Here is a 13,805-nt window from a genome sequence, read left to right as displayed (position 1 = left end):
CCAAGATGCCAACTTATGTGCTTCAGTCCTCTTTCTGAGGCTGCAGATTGTGGTCACTTTACGCTTGAGAGTGGACTTTGGGTGCAGCATTCTGGCACTTAGTTCACTTGGCACTCTGCTGAAAAGTGTGCCAGCTTTTCATTAGTGCTGCTTGTTTTTTGGTGTCCACACTTAAAGTGTGAACGTGGAATCTAGCTTACAGGAGGTAGTCACATTGAGTTGGACTTGTTTTGTAACGTTGACGACATTTCACTAGTCATCTCATCAGAAGTGTGCCCTTTGGAAGACTTCTCAACCAAAACATGCAATTTCCTAATGCTGCTTTTCTGAGATTCCAGTGTGTAGAGCAAGGAACGCCAGCAAAGTGCAGCAGAAACTTCATAGACGCTTGAGCCCTCGAGGATAGGCATTTGTTAAAAGAGCTTGGCAGCAGTGGGATTCGAACCCACGCCCCCAAAGAGACTGGAGCCTAAATCCAGCGCCTTAGACCGCTCGGCCATGCTACCTACAAAAGAGTGCTCGCTAACCATTAAAAGGCGGAGGGACATATTCTACATTCCATGGATTGATGAGGCCGTGGCATAGATATAGCACACCTGGAATTCCTGCAGCTTGTCTTTAATGAGAGCCTGGGATGGCTAAGAAAGACACAGCCCCAGCTGGGCTGTCGCATATTGGCCGGTTAGCTCAGTTGGTTAGAGCGTGGTGCTAATAACGCCAAGGTCGCGGGTTCGATCCCTGTACGGGCCATCCGTGCGCTTGATCTTTATGGTCTCAGGCATGTGTACCTGTGGCTTTCTGCTGTCCGATGTTCTGCATTCATTGCTTGTGCTGGAGGCCTCAGATCTCTCCACTCCAAGTGGTCACCACTTTATCCATTATGAAAGGTTGTTGAAGTTTGACACAGATGGCCAAGATGCCAACTTATGTGCTTCTGTCCTCTTTCTGAGGCAGCAAGTTGTGGTCGTTTTACGCTTGAGAGTGGACTTTGGGTGCAGCATTCTGTGGCAAGTTCACTTGGCACTCTCCTACAAAATGTGCCAGCTTTTCATTACTGCTGCTTGTTTTTGCTGTCTACACTTAAAGTAGGAGTGTTGAATCTAGCTTACAGGAGTTAGTCACATTCAGTTGGACTTGTTATATACTGTTGATGACATTTCACTAGTCACCAGAAGTGTGCCCTTTGGAAGACTTCTCAAACAAAACATGCAATGAATGCAGTTATTCTAATGCTGCTAGAGCAGAGAGGTAAGTGTTCTTTGAGATTCCAGTGTGTTGGGCAAGGAACTGCAGCAACATCAGAGATGCTTGAGCCCTTGAGGATAGGGATTTTGTTAAAAGAGCTTGGCAGCAGTGGGATTCGAACCCACGCCCCCGAAGAGACTGGAGCCTTAATCCAGCGCCTTAGACCGCTCGGCCATGCTACCTGTAAAAGAGTGCTCGCTAATGACTGAAAAGCGGCGGGACATAGTCTGCATTCCATGCTCTGAATTCATTGCTTGTGCTGGAGGCCTCAGAACTCTCAACTTCAAGTATTCACCACTTTATCCATTATGAAAGGTTGTTGAAGTTTGACACAGATGGCCAAGATGCCAACTTATGTGCTTCAGTCCTCTTTCTGAGGCTGCAGATTGTGGTCACTTTACGCTTGAGAGTGGACTTTGGGTGCAGCATTCTGGCACTTAGTTCACTTGGCACTCTGCTGAAAAGTGTGCCAGCTTTTCATTAGTGCTGCTTGTTTTTTGGTGTCCACACTTAAAGTGTGAACGTGGTATCTAGCTTACAGGAGGTAGTCACATTGAGTTGGACTTGTTTTGTAACGTTGACGACATTTCACTAGTCATCTCATCAGAAGTGTGCCCTTTGGAAGACTTCTCAACCAAAACATGCAATTTCCTAATGCTGCTTTTCTGAGATTCCAGTGTGTAGAGCAAGGAACGCCAGCAAAGTGCAGCAGAAACTTCATAGACGCTTGAGCCCTCGAGGATAGGCATTTGTTAAAAGAGCTTGGCAGCAGTGGGATTCGAACCCACGCCCCCAAAGAGACTGGAGCCTAAATCCAGCGCCTTAGACCGCTCGGCCATGCTACCTACAAAAGAGTGCTCGCTAACCATTAAAAGGCGGAGGGACATATTCTACATTCCATGGATTGATGAGGCCGTGGCATAGATATAGCACACCTGGAATTCCTGCAGCTTGTCTTTAATGAGAGCCTGGGATGGCTAAGAAAGACACAGCCCCAGCTGGGCTGTCGCATATTGGCCGGTTAGCTCAGTTGGTTAGAGCGTGGTGCTAATAACGCCAAGGTCGCGGGTTCGATCCCCGTACGGGCCATCCGTGCGCTTGATCTTTATGGTCTCAGGCATGTGTACCCTGTGGCTTTCTGCTGTCCGATGTTCTGCATTCATTGCTTGTGCTGGAGGCCTCAGATCTCTCCACTCCAAGTGGTCACCACTTTATCCATTATGAAAGGTTGTTGAAGTTTGACACAGATGGCCAAGATGCCAACTTATGTGCTTCTGTCCTCTTTCTGAGGCAGCAAGTTGTGGTCGTTTTACGCTTGAGAGTGGACTTTGGGTGCAGCATTCTGTGGCAAGTTCACTTGGCACTCTCCTACAAAATGTGCCAGCTTTTCATTACTGCTGCTTGTTTTTGCTGTCTACACTTAAAGTAGGAGTGTTGAATCTAGCTTACAGGAGTTAGTCACATTCAGTTGGACTTGTTATATACTGTTGATGACATTTCACTAGTCACCAGAAGTGTGCCCTTTGGAAGACTTCTCAAACAAAACATGCAATGAATGCAGTTATTCTAATGCTGCTAGAGCAGAGAGGTAAGTGTTCTTTGAGATGTCAGTGTGTTGGGCAAGGAACTGCAGCAACATCAGAGATGCTTGAGCCCTTGAGGATAGGGATTTTGTTAAAAGAGCTTGGCAGCAGTGGGATTCGAACCCACGCCCGCGAAGAGACTGGAGCCTTAATCCAGCGCCTTAGACCGCTCGGCCATGCTACCTGTAAAAGAGTGCTCGCTAATGACTGAAAAGCGGCGGGACATAGTCTGCATTCCATGCTCTGAATTCATTGCTTGTGCTGGAGGCCTCAGAACTCTCAACTTCAAGTATTCACCACTTTATCCATTATGAAAGGTTGTTGAAGTTTGACACAGATGGCCAAGATGCCAACTTATGTGCTTCAGTCCTCTTTCTGAGGCTGCAGATTGTGGTCACTTTACGCTTGAGAGTGGACTTTGGGTGCAGCATTCTGGCACTTAGTTCACTTGGCACTCTGCTGAAAAGTGTGCCAGCTTTTCATTAGTGCTGCTTGTTTTTTGGTGTCCACACTTAAAGTGTGAACGTGGAATCTAGCTTACAGGAGGTAGTCACATTGAGTTGGACTTGTTTTGTAACGTTGACGACATTTCACTAGTCATCTCATCAGAAGTGTGCCCTTTGGAAGACTTCTCAACCAAAACATGCAATTTCCTAATGCTGCTTTTCTGAGATTCCAGTGTGTAGAGCAAGGAACGCCAGCAAAGTGCAGCAGAAACTTCATAGACGCTTGAGCCCTCGAGGATAGGCATTTGTTAAAAGAGCTTGGCAGCAGTGGGATTCGAACCCACGCCCCCAAAGAGACTGGAGCCTAAATCCAGCGCCTTAGACCGCTCGGCCATGCTACCTACAAAAGAGTGCTCGCTAACCATTAAAAGGCGGAGGGACATATTCTACATTCCATGGATTGATGAGGCCGTGGCATAGATATAGCACACCTGGAATTCCTGCAGCTTGTCTTTAATGAGAGCCTGGGATGGCTAAGAAAGACACAGCCCCAGCTGGGCTGTCGCATATTGGCCGGTTAGCTCAGTTGGTTAGAGCGTGGTGCTAATAACGCCAAGGTCGCGGGTTCGATCCCCGTACGGGCCATCCGTGCGCTTGATCTTTATGGTCTCAGGCATGTGTACCCTGTGGCTTTCTGCTGTCCGATGTTCTGCATTCATTGCTTGTGCTGGAGGCCTCAGATCTCTCCACTCCAAGTGGTCACCACTTTATCCATTATGAAAGGTTGTTGAAGTTTGACACAGATGGCCAAGATGCCAACTTATGTGCTTCTGTCCTCTTTCTGAGGCAGCAAGTTGTGGTCGTTTTACGCTTGAGAGTGGACTTTGGGTGCAGCATTCTGTGGCAAGTTCACTTGGCACTCTCCTACAAAATGTGCCAGCTTTTCATTACTGCTGCTTGTTTTTGCTGTCTACACTTAAAGTAGGAGTGTTGAATCTAGCTTACAGGAGTTAGTCACATTCAGTTGGACTTGTTATATACTGTTGATGACATTTCACTAGTCACCAGAAGTGTGCCCTTTGGAAGACTTCTCAAACAAAACATGCAATGAATGCAGTTATTCTAATGCTGCTAGAGCAGAGAGGTAAGTGTTCTTTGAGATTCCAGTGTGTTGGGCAAGGAACTGCAGCAACATCAGAGATGCTTGAGCCCTTGAGGATAGGGATTTTGTTAAAAGAGCTTGGCAGCAGTGGGATTTGAACCCACGCCCCCAAAGAGACTGGAGCCTTAATCCAGCGCCTTAGACCCCTCGGCCATGCTACCTGTAAAAGAGTGCTCGCTAATGACTGAAAAGTGGCGGGACATAGTCTGCATTCCATGCTCTGAATTCATTGCTTGTGCTGGAGGCCTCAGAACTCTCAACTTCAAGTATTCACCACTTTATCCATTATGAAAGGTTGTTGAAGTTTGACACAGATGGCCAAGATGCCAACTTATGTGCTTCAGTCCTCTTTCTGAGGCTGCAGATTGTGGTCACTTTACGCTTGAGAGTGGACTTTGGGTGCAGCATTCTGGCACTTAGTTCACTTGGCACTCTGCTGAAAAGTGTGCCAGCTTTTCATTAGTGCTGCTTGTTTTTTGGTGTCCACACTTAAAGTGTGAACGTGGAATCTAGCTTACAGGAGGTAGTCACATTGAGTTGGACTTGTTTTGTAACGTTGACGACATTTCACTAGTCATCTCATCAGAAGTGTGCCCTTTGGAAGACTTCTCAACCAAAACATGCAATTTCCTAATGCTGCTTTTCTGAGATTCCAGTGTGTAGAGCAAGGAACGCCAGCAAAGTGCAGCAGAAACTTCATAGACGCTTGAGCCCTCGAGGATAGGCATTTGTTAAAAGAGCTTGGCAGCAGTGGGATTCGAACCCACGCCACCAAAGAGACTGGAGCCTAAATCCAGCGCCTTAGACCGCTCGGCCATGCTACCTACAAAAGAGTGCTCGCTAACCATTAAAAGGCGGAGGGACATATTCTACATTCCATGGATTGATGAGGCCGTGGCATAGATATAGCACACCTGGAATTCCTGCAGCTTGTCTTTAATGAGAGCCTGGGATGGCTAAGAAAGACACAGCCCCAGCTGGGCTGTCGCATATTGGCCGGTTAGCTCAGTTGGTTAGAGCGTGGTGCTAATAACGCCAAGGTCGCGGGTTCGATCCCCGTACGGGCCATCCGTGCGCTTGATCTTTATGGTCTCAGGCATGTGTACCCTGTGGCTTTCTGCTGTCCGATGTACTGCATTCATTGCTTGTGCTGGAGGCCTCAGATCTCTCCACTCCAAGTGGTCACCACTTTATCCATTATGAAAGGTTGTTGAAGTTTGACACAGATGGCCAAGATGCCAACTTATGTGCTTCTGTCCTCTTTCTGAGGCAGCAAGTTGTGGTCGTTTTACGCTTGAGAGTGGACTTTGGGTGCAGCATTCTGTGGCAAGTTCACTTGGCACTCTCCTACAAAATGTGCCAGCTTTTCATTACTGCTGCTTGTTTTTGCTGTCTACACTTAAAGTAGGAGTGTTGAATCTAGCTTACAGGAGTTAGTCACATTCAGTTGGACTTGTTATATACTGTTGATGACATTTCACTAGTCACCAGAAGTGTGCCCTTTGGAAGACTTCTCAAACAAAACATGCAATGAATGCAGTTATTCTAATGCTGCTAGAGCAGAGAGGTAAGTGTTCTTTGAGATTCCAGTGTGTTGGGCAAGGAACTGCAGCAACATCAGAGATGCTTGAGCCCTTGAGGATAGGGATTTTGTTAAAAGAGCTTGGCAGCAGTGGGATTCGAACCCACGCCCCCGAAGAGACTGGAGCCTTAATCCAGCGCCTTAGACCGCTCGGCCATGCTACCTGTAAAAGAGTGCTCGCTAATGACTGAAAAGCGGCGGGACATAGTCTGCATTCCATGCTCTGAATTCATTGCTTGTGCTGGAGGCCTCAGAACTCTCAACTTCAAGTATTCACCACTTTATCCATTATGAAAGGTTGTTGAAGTTTGACACAGATGGCCAAGATGCCAACTTATGTGCTTCAGTCCTCTTTCTGAGGCTGCAGATTGTGGTCACTTTACGCTTGAGAGTGGACTTTGGGTGCAGCATTCTGGCACTTAGTTCACTTGGCACTCTGCTGAAAAGTGTGCCAGCTTTTCATTAGTGCTGCTTGTTTTTTGGTGTCCACACTTAAAGTGTGAACGTGGAATCTAGCTTACAGGAGGTAGTCACATTGAGTTGGACTTGTTTTGTAACGTTGACGACATTTCACTAGTCATCTCATCAGAAGTGTGCCCTTTGGAAGACTTCTCAACCAAAACATGCAATTTCCTAATGCTGCTTTTCTGAGATTCCAGTGTGTAGAGCAAGGAACGCCAGCAAAGTGCAGCAGAAACTTCATAGACGCTTGAGCCCTCGAGGATAGGCATTTGTTAAAAGAGCTTGGCAGCAGTGGGATTCGAACCCACGCCCCCAAAGAGACTGGAGCCTAAATCCAGCGCCTTAGACCGCTCGGCCATGCTACCTACAAAAGAGTGCTCGCTAACCATTAAAAGGCGGAGGGACATATTCTACATTCCATGGATTGATGAGGCCGTGGCATAGATATAGCACACCTGGAATTCCTGCAGCTTGTCTTTAATGAGAGCCTGGGATGGCTAAGAAAGACACAGCCCCAGCTGGGCTGTCGCATATTGGCCGGTTAGCTCAGTTGGTTAGAGCGTGGTGCTAATAACGCCAAGGTCGCGGGTTCGATCCCCGTACGGGCCATCCGTGCGCTTGATCTTTATGGTCTCAGGCATGTGTACCCTGTGGCTTTCTGCTGTCCGATGTTCTGCATTCATTGCTTGTGCTGGAGGCCTCAGATCTCTCCACTCCAAGTGGTCACCACTTTATCCATTATGAAAGGTTGTTGAAGTTTGACACAGATGGCCAAGATGCCAACTTATGTGCTTCTGTCCTCTTTCTGAGGCAGCAAGTTGTGGTCGTTTTACGCTTGAGAGTGGACTTTGGGTGCAGCATTCTGTGGCAAGTTCACTTGGCACTCTCCTACAAAATGTGCCAGCTTTTCATTACTGCTGCTTGTTTTTGCTGTCTACACTTAAAGTAGGAGTGTTGAATCTAGCTTACAGGAGTTAGTCACATTCAGTTGGACTTGTTATATACTGTTGATGACATTTCACTAGTCACCAGAAGTGTGCCCTTTGGAAGACTTCTCAAACAAAACATGCAATGAATGCAGTTATTCTAATGCTGCTAGAGCAGAGAGGTAAGTGTTCTTTGAGATTCCAGTGTGTTGGGCAAGGAACTGCAGCAACATCAGAGATGCTTGAGCCCTTGAGGATAGGGATTTTGTTAAAAGAGCTTGGCAGCAGTGGGATTCGAACCCACGCCCCCGAAGAGACTGGAGCCTTAATCCAGCGCCTTAGACCGCTCGGCCATGCTACCTGTAAAAGAGTGCTCGCTAATGACTGAAAAGCGGCGGGACATAGTCTGCATTCCATGCTCTGAATTCATTGCTTGTGCTGGAGGCCTCAGAACTCTCAACTTCAAGTATTCACCACTTTATCCATTATGAAAGGTTGTTGAAGTTTGACACAGATGGCCAAGATGCCAACTTATGTGCTTCAGTCCTCTTTCTGAGGCTGCAGATTGTGGTCACTTTACGCTTGAGAGTGGACTTTGGGTGCAGCATTCTGGCACTTAGTTCACTTGGCACTCTGCTGAAAAGTGTGCCAGCTTTTCATTAGTGCTGCTTGTTTTTTGGTGTCCACACTTAAAGTGTGAACGTGGTATCTAGCTTACAGGAGGTAGTCACATTGAGTTGGACTTGTTTTGTAACGTTGACGACATTTCACTAGTCATCTCATCAGAAGTGTGCCCTTTGGAAGACTTCTCAACCAAAACATGCAATTTCCTAATGCTGCTTTTCTGAGATTCCAGTGTGTAGAGCAAGGAACGCCAGCAAAGTGCAGCAGAAACTTCATAGACGCTTGAGCCCTCGAGGATAGGCATTTGTTAAAAGAGCTTGGCAGCAGTGGGATTCGAACCCACGCCCCCAAAGAGACTGGAGCCTAAATCCAGCGCCTTAGACCGCTCGGCCATGCTACCTACAAAAGAGTGCTCGCTAACCATTAAAAGGCGGAGGGACATATTCTACATTCCATGGATTGATGAGGCCGTGGCATAGATATAGCACACCTGGAATTCCTGCAGCTTGTCTTTAATGAGAGCCTGGGATGGCTAAGAAAGACACAGCCCCAGCTGGGCTGTCGCATATTGGCCGGTTAGCTCAGTTGGTTAGAGCGTGGTGCTAATAACGCCAAGGTCGCGGGTTCGATCCCCGTACGGGCCATCCGTGCGCTTGATCTTTATGGTCTCAGGCATGTGTACCCTGTGGCTTTCTGCTGTCCGATGTTCTGCATTCATTGCTTGTGCTGGAGGCCTCAGATCTCTCCACTCCAAGTGGTCACCACTTTATCCATTATGAAAGGTTGTTGAAGTTTGACACAGATGGCCAAGATGCCAACTTATGTGCTTCTGTCCTCTTTCTGAGGCAGCAAGTTGTGGTCGTTTTACGCTTGAGAGTGGACTTTGGGTGCAGCATTCTGTGGCAAGTTCACTTGGCACTCTCCTACAAAATGTGCCAGCTTTTCATTACTGCTGCTTGTTTTTGCTGTCTACACTTAAAGTAGGAGTGTTGAATCTAGCTTACAGGAGTTAGTCACATTCAGTTGGACTTGTTATATACTGTTGATGACATTTCACTAGTCACCAGAAGTGTGCCCTTTGGAAGACTTCTCAAACAAAACATGCAATGAATGCAGTTATTCTAATGCTGCTAGAGCAGAGAGGTAAGTGTTCTTTGAGATTCCAGTGTGTTGGGCAAGGAACTGCAGCAACATCAGAGATGCTTGAGCCCTTGAGGATAGGGATTTTGTTAAAAGAGCTTGGCAGCAGTGGGATTCGAACCCACGCCCCCAAAGAGACTGGAGCCTTAATCCAGCGCCTTAGACCGCTCGGCCATGCTACCTGTAAAAGAGTGCTCGCTAATGACTGAAAAGCGGCGGGACATAGTCTGCATTCCATGCTCTGAATTCATTGCTTGTGCTGGAGGCCTCAGAACTCTCAACTTCAAGTATTCACCACTTTATCCATTATGAAAGGTTGTTGAAGTTTGACACAGATGGCCAAGATGCCAACTTATGTGCTTCAGTCCTCTTTCTGAGGCTGCAGATTGTGGTCACTTTACGCTTGAGAGTGGACTTTGGGTGCAGCATTCTGGCACTTAGTTCACTTGGCACTCTGCTGAAAAGTGTGCCAGCTTTTCATTAGTGCTGCTTGTTTTTTGGTGTCCACACTTAAAGTGTGAACGTGGAATCTAGCTTACAGGAGGTAGTCACATTGAGTTGGACTTGTTTTGTAACGTTGACGACATTTCACTAGTCATCTCATCAGAAGTGTGCCCTTTGGAAGAGCTTGGCAGCAGTGGGATTCGAACCCACGCCCCCAAAGAGACTGGAGCCTAAATCCAGCGCCTTAGACCGCTCGGCCATGCTACCTACAAAAGAGTGCTCGCTAACCATTAAAAGGCGGAGGGACATATTCTACATTCCATGGATTGATGAGGCCGTGGCATAGATATAGCACACCTGGAATTCCTGCAGCTTGTCTTTAATGAGAGCCTGGGATGGCTAAGAAAGACACAGCCCCAGCTGGGCTGTCGCATATTGGCCGGTTAGCTCAGTTGGTTAGAGCGTGGTGCTAATAACGCCAAGGTCGCGGGTTCGATCCCCGTACGGGCCATCCGTGCGCTTGATCTTTATGGTCTCAGGCATGTGTACCCTGTGGCTTTCTGCTGTCCGATGTTCTGCATTCATTGCTTGTGCTGGAGGCCTCAGATCTCTCCACTCCAAGTGGTCACCACTTTATCCATTATGAAAGGTTGTTGAAGTTTGACACAGATGGCCAAGATGCCAACTTATGTGCTTCTGTCCTCTTTCTGAGGCAGCAAGTTGTGGTCCTTTTACGCTTGAGAGTGGACTTTGGGTGCAGCATTCTGTGGCAAGTTCACTTGGCACTCTCCTACAAAATGTGCCAGCTTTTCATTACTGCTGCTTGTTTTTGCTGTCTACACTTAAAGTAGGAGTGTTGAATCTAGCTTACAGGAGTTAGTCACATTCAGTTGGACTTGTTATATACTGTTGATGACATTTCACTAGTCACCAGAAGTGTGCCCTTTGGAAGACTTCTCAAACAAAACATGCAATGAATGCAGTTATTCTAATGCTGCTAGAGCAGAGAGGTAAGTGTTCTTTGAGATTCCAGTGTGTTGGGCAAGGAACTGCAGCAACATCAGAGATGCTTGAGCCCTTGAGGATAGGGATTTTGTTAAAAGAGCTTGGCAGCAGTGGGATTCGAACCCACGCCCCCAAAGAGACTGGAGCCTTAATCCAGCGCCTTAGTCCGCTCGGCCATGCTACCTGTAAAAGAGTGCTCGCTAATGACTGAAAAGCGGCGGGACATAGTCTGCATTCCATGCTCTGAATTCATTGCTTGTGCTGGAGGCCTCAGAACTCTCAACTTCAAGTATTCACCACTTTATCCATTATGAAAGGTTGTTGAAGTTTGACACAGATGGCCAAGATGCCAACTTATGTGCTTCAGTCCTCTTTCTGAGGCTGCAGATTGTGGTCACTTTACGCTTGAGAGTGGACTTTGGGTGCAGCATTCTGGCACTTAGTTCACTTGGCACTCTGCTGAAAAGTGTGCCAGCTTTTCATTAGTGCTGCTTGTTTTTTGGTGTCCACACTTAAAGTGTGAACGTGGAATCTAGCTTACAGGAGGTAGTCACATTGAGTTGGACTTGTTTTGTAACGTTGACGACATTTCACTAGTCATCTCATCAGAAGTGTGCCCTTTGGAAGACTTCTCAACCAAAACATGCAATTTCCTAATGCTGCTTTTCTGAGATTCCAGTGTGTAGAGCAAGGAACGCCAGCAAAGTGCAGCAGAAACTTCATAGACGCTTGAGCCCTCGAGGATAGGCATTTGTTAAAAGAGCTTGGCAGCAGTGGGATTCGAACCCACGCCCCCAAAGAGACTGGAGCCTAAATCCAGCGCCTTAGACCGCTCGGCCATGCTACCTACAAAAGCTTGTTTGCTAACCATTAAAAGGCTGAGGGACATATTCTACATTCCATGGATTGATGAGGCCGTGGCATAGATATAGCACACCTGGAATTCCTGCAGCTTGTCTTTAATGAGAGCCTGGGATGGCTAAGAAAGACACAGCCCCAGCTGAGCTGTCGCATATTGGCCGGTTAGCTCAGTTGGTTAGAGCGTGGTGCTAATAACGCCAAGGTCGCGGGTTCGATCCCCGTACGGGCCATCCGTGCGCTTGATCTTTATGGTCTCAGGCATGTGTACCCTGTGGCTTTCTGCTGTCCGATGTTCTGCATTCATTGCTTGTGCTGGAGGCCTCAGATCTCTCCACTCCAAGTGGTCACCACTTTATCCATTATGAAAGGTTGTTGAAGTTTGACACAGATGGCCAAGATGCCAACTTATGTGCTTCTGTCCTCTTTCTGAGGCAGCAAGTTGTGGTCGTTTTACGCTTGAGAGTGGACTTTGGGTGCAGCATTCTGTGGCAAGTTCACTTGGCACTCTCCTACAAAATGTGCCAGCTTTTCATTACTGCTGCTTGTTTTTGCTGTCTACACTTAAAGTAGGAGTGTTGAATCTAGCTTACAGGAGTTAGTCACATTCAGTTGGACTTGTTATATACTGTTGATGACATTTCACTAGTCACCAGAAGTGTGCCCTTTGGAAGACTTCTCAAACAAAACATGCAATGAATGCAGTTATTCTAATGCTGCTAGAGCAGAGAGGTAAGTGTTCTTTGAGATTCCAGTGTGTTGGGCAAGGAACTGCAGCAACATCAGAGATGCTTGAGCCCTTGAGGATAGGGATTTTGTTAAAAGAGCTTGGCAGCATTGGGATTCGAACCCACGCCCCCGAAGAGACTGGAGCCTTAATCCAGCGCCTTAGACCGCTCGGCCATGCTACCTGTAAAAGAGTTCTCGCTAATGACTGAAAAGCGGCGGGACATAGTCTGCATTCCATGCTCTGAATTCATTGCTTGTGCTGGAGGCCTCAGAACTCTCAACTTCAAGTATTCACCACTTTATCCATTATGAAAGGTTGTTGAAGTTTGACACAGATGGCCAAGATGCCAACTTATGTGCTTCAGTCCTCTTTCTGAGGCTGCAGATTGTGGTCACTTTACGCTTGAGAGTGGACTTTGGGTGCAGCATTCTGGCACTTAGTTCACTTGGCACTCTGCTGAAAAGTGTGCCAGCTTTTCATTAGTGCTGCTTGTTTTTTGGTGTCCACACTTAAAGTGTGAACGTGGAATCTAGCTTACAGGAGGTAGTCACATTGAGTTGGACTTGTTTTGTAACGTTGACGACATTTCACTAGTCATCTCATCAGAAGTGTGCCCTTTGGAAGACTTCTCAACCAAAACATGCAATTTCCTAATGCTGCTTTTCTGAGATTCCAGTGTGTAGAGCAAGGAACGCAAGCAAAGTGCAGCAGAAACTTCATAGACGCTTGAGCCCTCGAGGATAGGCATTTGTTAAAAGAGCTTGGCAGCAGTGGGATTCGAACCCACGCCCCCAAAGAGACTGGAGCCTAAATCCAGCGCCTTAGACCGCTCGGCCATGCTACCTACAAAAGAGTGCTCGCTAACCATTAAAAGGTGGAGGGACATATTCTACATTCCATGGATTGATGAGGCCGTGGCATAGATATAGCACACCTGGAATTCCTGCAGCTTGTCTTTAATGAGAGCCTGGGATGGCTAAGAAAGACACAGCCCCAGCTGGGCTGTCGCATATTGGCAGGTTAGCTCAGTTGGTTAGAGCGTGGTGCTAATAACGCCAAGGTCGCGGGTTCGATCCCCGTACGGGCCATCCGTGCGCTTGATCTTTATGGTCTCAGGCATGTGTACCCTGTGGCTTTCTGCTGTCCGATGTTCTGCATTCATTGCTTGTGCTGGAGGCCTCAGATCTCTCCACTCCAAGTGGTCACCACTTTATCCATTATGAAAGGTTGTTGAAGTTTGACACAGATGGCCAAGATGCCAACTTATGTGCTTCTGTCCTCTTTCTGAGGCAGCAAGTTGTGGTCGTTTTACGCTTGAGAGTGGACTTTGGGTGCAGCATTCTGTGGCAAGTTCACTTGGCACTCTCCTACAAAATGTGCCAGCTTTTCATTACTGCTGCTTGTTTTTGCTGTCTACACTTAAAGTAGGAGTGTTGAATCTAGCTTACAGGAGTTAGTCACATTCAGTTGGACTTGTTATATACTGTTGATGACATTTCACTAGTCACCAGAAGTGTGCCCTTTGGAAGACTTCTCAAACAAAACATGCAATGAATGCAGTTATTCTAATGCTGCTAGAGCAGAGAGGTAAGTGTTCT

At 47.2% G+C, this 13,805-nt stretch overlaps 24 non-coding genes across 24 annotated transcripts; 7 read left to right on the top strand and 17 right to left on the bottom strand.

Annotated features, from left to right (window-relative positions):
• Nucleotides 1-424: 424 nt before the first annotated feature.
• On the bottom strand, nt 425-506 carry TRNAL-UAG (transfer RNA leucine (anticodon UAG)). Its single transcript has one exon. It is a non-coding gene; the product is annotated as a tRNA-Leu (tRNA).
• An 839-nt stretch (nt 507-1,345) lies between these two features.
• On the bottom strand, nt 1,346-1,427 carry TRNAL-AAG (transfer RNA leucine (anticodon AAG)). Its single transcript has one exon. It is a non-coding gene; the product is annotated as a tRNA-Leu (tRNA).
• A 581-nt stretch (nt 1,428-2,008) lies between these two features.
• TRNAL-UAG (transfer RNA leucine (anticodon UAG)) lies at nt 2,009-2,090 on the bottom strand. Its single transcript has one exon. It is a non-coding gene; the product is annotated as a tRNA-Leu (tRNA).
• A 170-nt stretch (nt 2,091-2,260) lies between these two features.
• On the top strand, nt 2,261-2,334 carry TRNAI-AAU (transfer RNA isoleucine (anticodon AAU)). The gene has a single exon. It is a non-coding gene; the product is annotated as a tRNA-Ile (tRNA).
• A 596-nt stretch (nt 2,335-2,930) lies between these two features.
• TRNAL-AAG (transfer RNA leucine (anticodon AAG)) lies at nt 2,931-3,012 on the bottom strand. Its single transcript has one exon. It is a non-coding gene; the product is annotated as a tRNA-Leu (tRNA).
• A 581-nt stretch (nt 3,013-3,593) lies between these two features.
• On the bottom strand, nt 3,594-3,675 carry TRNAL-UAG (transfer RNA leucine (anticodon UAG)). Its single transcript has one exon. It is a non-coding gene; the product is annotated as a tRNA-Leu (tRNA).
• Nucleotides 3,676-3,845: 170 nt separating this feature from the next.
• On the top strand, nt 3,846-3,919 carry TRNAI-AAU (transfer RNA isoleucine (anticodon AAU)). The gene has a single exon. It is a non-coding gene; the product is annotated as a tRNA-Ile (tRNA).
• Nucleotides 3,920-4,515: 596 nt separating this feature from the next.
• TRNAL-AAG (transfer RNA leucine (anticodon AAG)) lies at nt 4,516-4,597 on the bottom strand. The gene has a single exon. It is a non-coding gene; the product is annotated as a tRNA-Leu (tRNA).
• Nucleotides 4,598-5,178: 581 nt separating this feature from the next.
• TRNAL-UAG (transfer RNA leucine (anticodon UAG)) lies at nt 5,179-5,260 on the bottom strand. The gene has a single exon. It is a non-coding gene; the product is annotated as a tRNA-Leu (tRNA).
• Nucleotides 5,261-5,430: 170 nt separating this feature from the next.
• Nucleotides 5,431-5,504, top strand: TRNAI-AAU (transfer RNA isoleucine (anticodon AAU)). The gene has a single exon. It is a non-coding gene; the product is annotated as a tRNA-Ile (tRNA).
• Nucleotides 5,505-6,100: 596 nt separating this feature from the next.
• Nucleotides 6,101-6,182, bottom strand: TRNAL-AAG (transfer RNA leucine (anticodon AAG)). The gene has a single exon. It is a non-coding gene; the product is annotated as a tRNA-Leu (tRNA).
• A 581-nt stretch (nt 6,183-6,763) lies between these two features.
• TRNAL-UAG (transfer RNA leucine (anticodon UAG)) lies at nt 6,764-6,845 on the bottom strand. The gene has a single exon. It is a non-coding gene; the product is annotated as a tRNA-Leu (tRNA).
• A 170-nt stretch (nt 6,846-7,015) lies between these two features.
• On the top strand, nt 7,016-7,089 carry TRNAI-AAU (transfer RNA isoleucine (anticodon AAU)). The gene has a single exon. It is a non-coding gene; the product is annotated as a tRNA-Ile (tRNA).
• Nucleotides 7,090-7,685: 596 nt separating this feature from the next.
• On the bottom strand, nt 7,686-7,767 carry TRNAL-AAG (transfer RNA leucine (anticodon AAG)). The gene has a single exon. It is a non-coding gene; the product is annotated as a tRNA-Leu (tRNA).
• Nucleotides 7,768-8,348: 581 nt separating this feature from the next.
• Nucleotides 8,349-8,430, bottom strand: TRNAL-UAG (transfer RNA leucine (anticodon UAG)). Its single transcript has one exon. It is a non-coding gene; the product is annotated as a tRNA-Leu (tRNA).
• A 170-nt stretch (nt 8,431-8,600) lies between these two features.
• TRNAI-AAU (transfer RNA isoleucine (anticodon AAU)) lies at nt 8,601-8,674 on the top strand. Its single transcript has one exon. It is a non-coding gene; the product is annotated as a tRNA-Ile (tRNA).
• A 596-nt stretch (nt 8,675-9,270) lies between these two features.
• TRNAL-AAG (transfer RNA leucine (anticodon AAG)) lies at nt 9,271-9,352 on the bottom strand. Its single transcript has one exon. It is a non-coding gene; the product is annotated as a tRNA-Leu (tRNA).
• A 447-nt stretch (nt 9,353-9,799) lies between these two features.
• Nucleotides 9,800-9,881, bottom strand: TRNAL-UAG (transfer RNA leucine (anticodon UAG)). The gene has a single exon. It is a non-coding gene; the product is annotated as a tRNA-Leu (tRNA).
• Nucleotides 9,882-10,051: 170 nt separating this feature from the next.
• Nucleotides 10,052-10,125, top strand: TRNAI-AAU (transfer RNA isoleucine (anticodon AAU)). Its single transcript has one exon. It is a non-coding gene; the product is annotated as a tRNA-Ile (tRNA).
• A 596-nt stretch (nt 10,126-10,721) lies between these two features.
• Nucleotides 10,722-10,803, bottom strand: TRNAL-AAG (transfer RNA leucine (anticodon AAG)). The gene has a single exon. It is a non-coding gene; the product is annotated as a tRNA-Leu (tRNA).
• A 581-nt stretch (nt 10,804-11,384) lies between these two features.
• On the bottom strand, nt 11,385-11,466 carry TRNAL-UAG (transfer RNA leucine (anticodon UAG)). The gene has a single exon. It is a non-coding gene; the product is annotated as a tRNA-Leu (tRNA).
• Nucleotides 11,467-11,636: 170 nt separating this feature from the next.
• On the top strand, nt 11,637-11,710 carry TRNAI-AAU (transfer RNA isoleucine (anticodon AAU)). Its single transcript has one exon. It is a non-coding gene; the product is annotated as a tRNA-Ile (tRNA).
• Nucleotides 11,711-12,306: 596 nt separating this feature from the next.
• TRNAL-AAG (transfer RNA leucine (anticodon AAG)) lies at nt 12,307-12,388 on the bottom strand. Its single transcript has one exon. It is a non-coding gene; the product is annotated as a tRNA-Leu (tRNA).
• Nucleotides 12,389-12,969: 581 nt separating this feature from the next.
• On the bottom strand, nt 12,970-13,051 carry TRNAL-UAG (transfer RNA leucine (anticodon UAG)). Its single transcript has one exon. It is a non-coding gene; the product is annotated as a tRNA-Leu (tRNA).
• Between the last annotated feature and the right edge of the window lie 754 nt (nt 13,052-13,805).

Source organism: Aquarana catesbeiana, linkage group LG12 (genome assembly GCF_042186555.1).
Source record: "Aquarana catesbeiana isolate 2022-GZ linkage group LG12, ASM4218655v1, whole genome shotgun sequence".
NCBI classification, from domain to species: Eukaryota; Metazoa; Chordata; class Amphibia; order Anura; family Ranidae; genus Aquarana; species Aquarana catesbeiana.
This window is presented reverse-complemented; position numbering and strand designations above follow the sequence as displayed.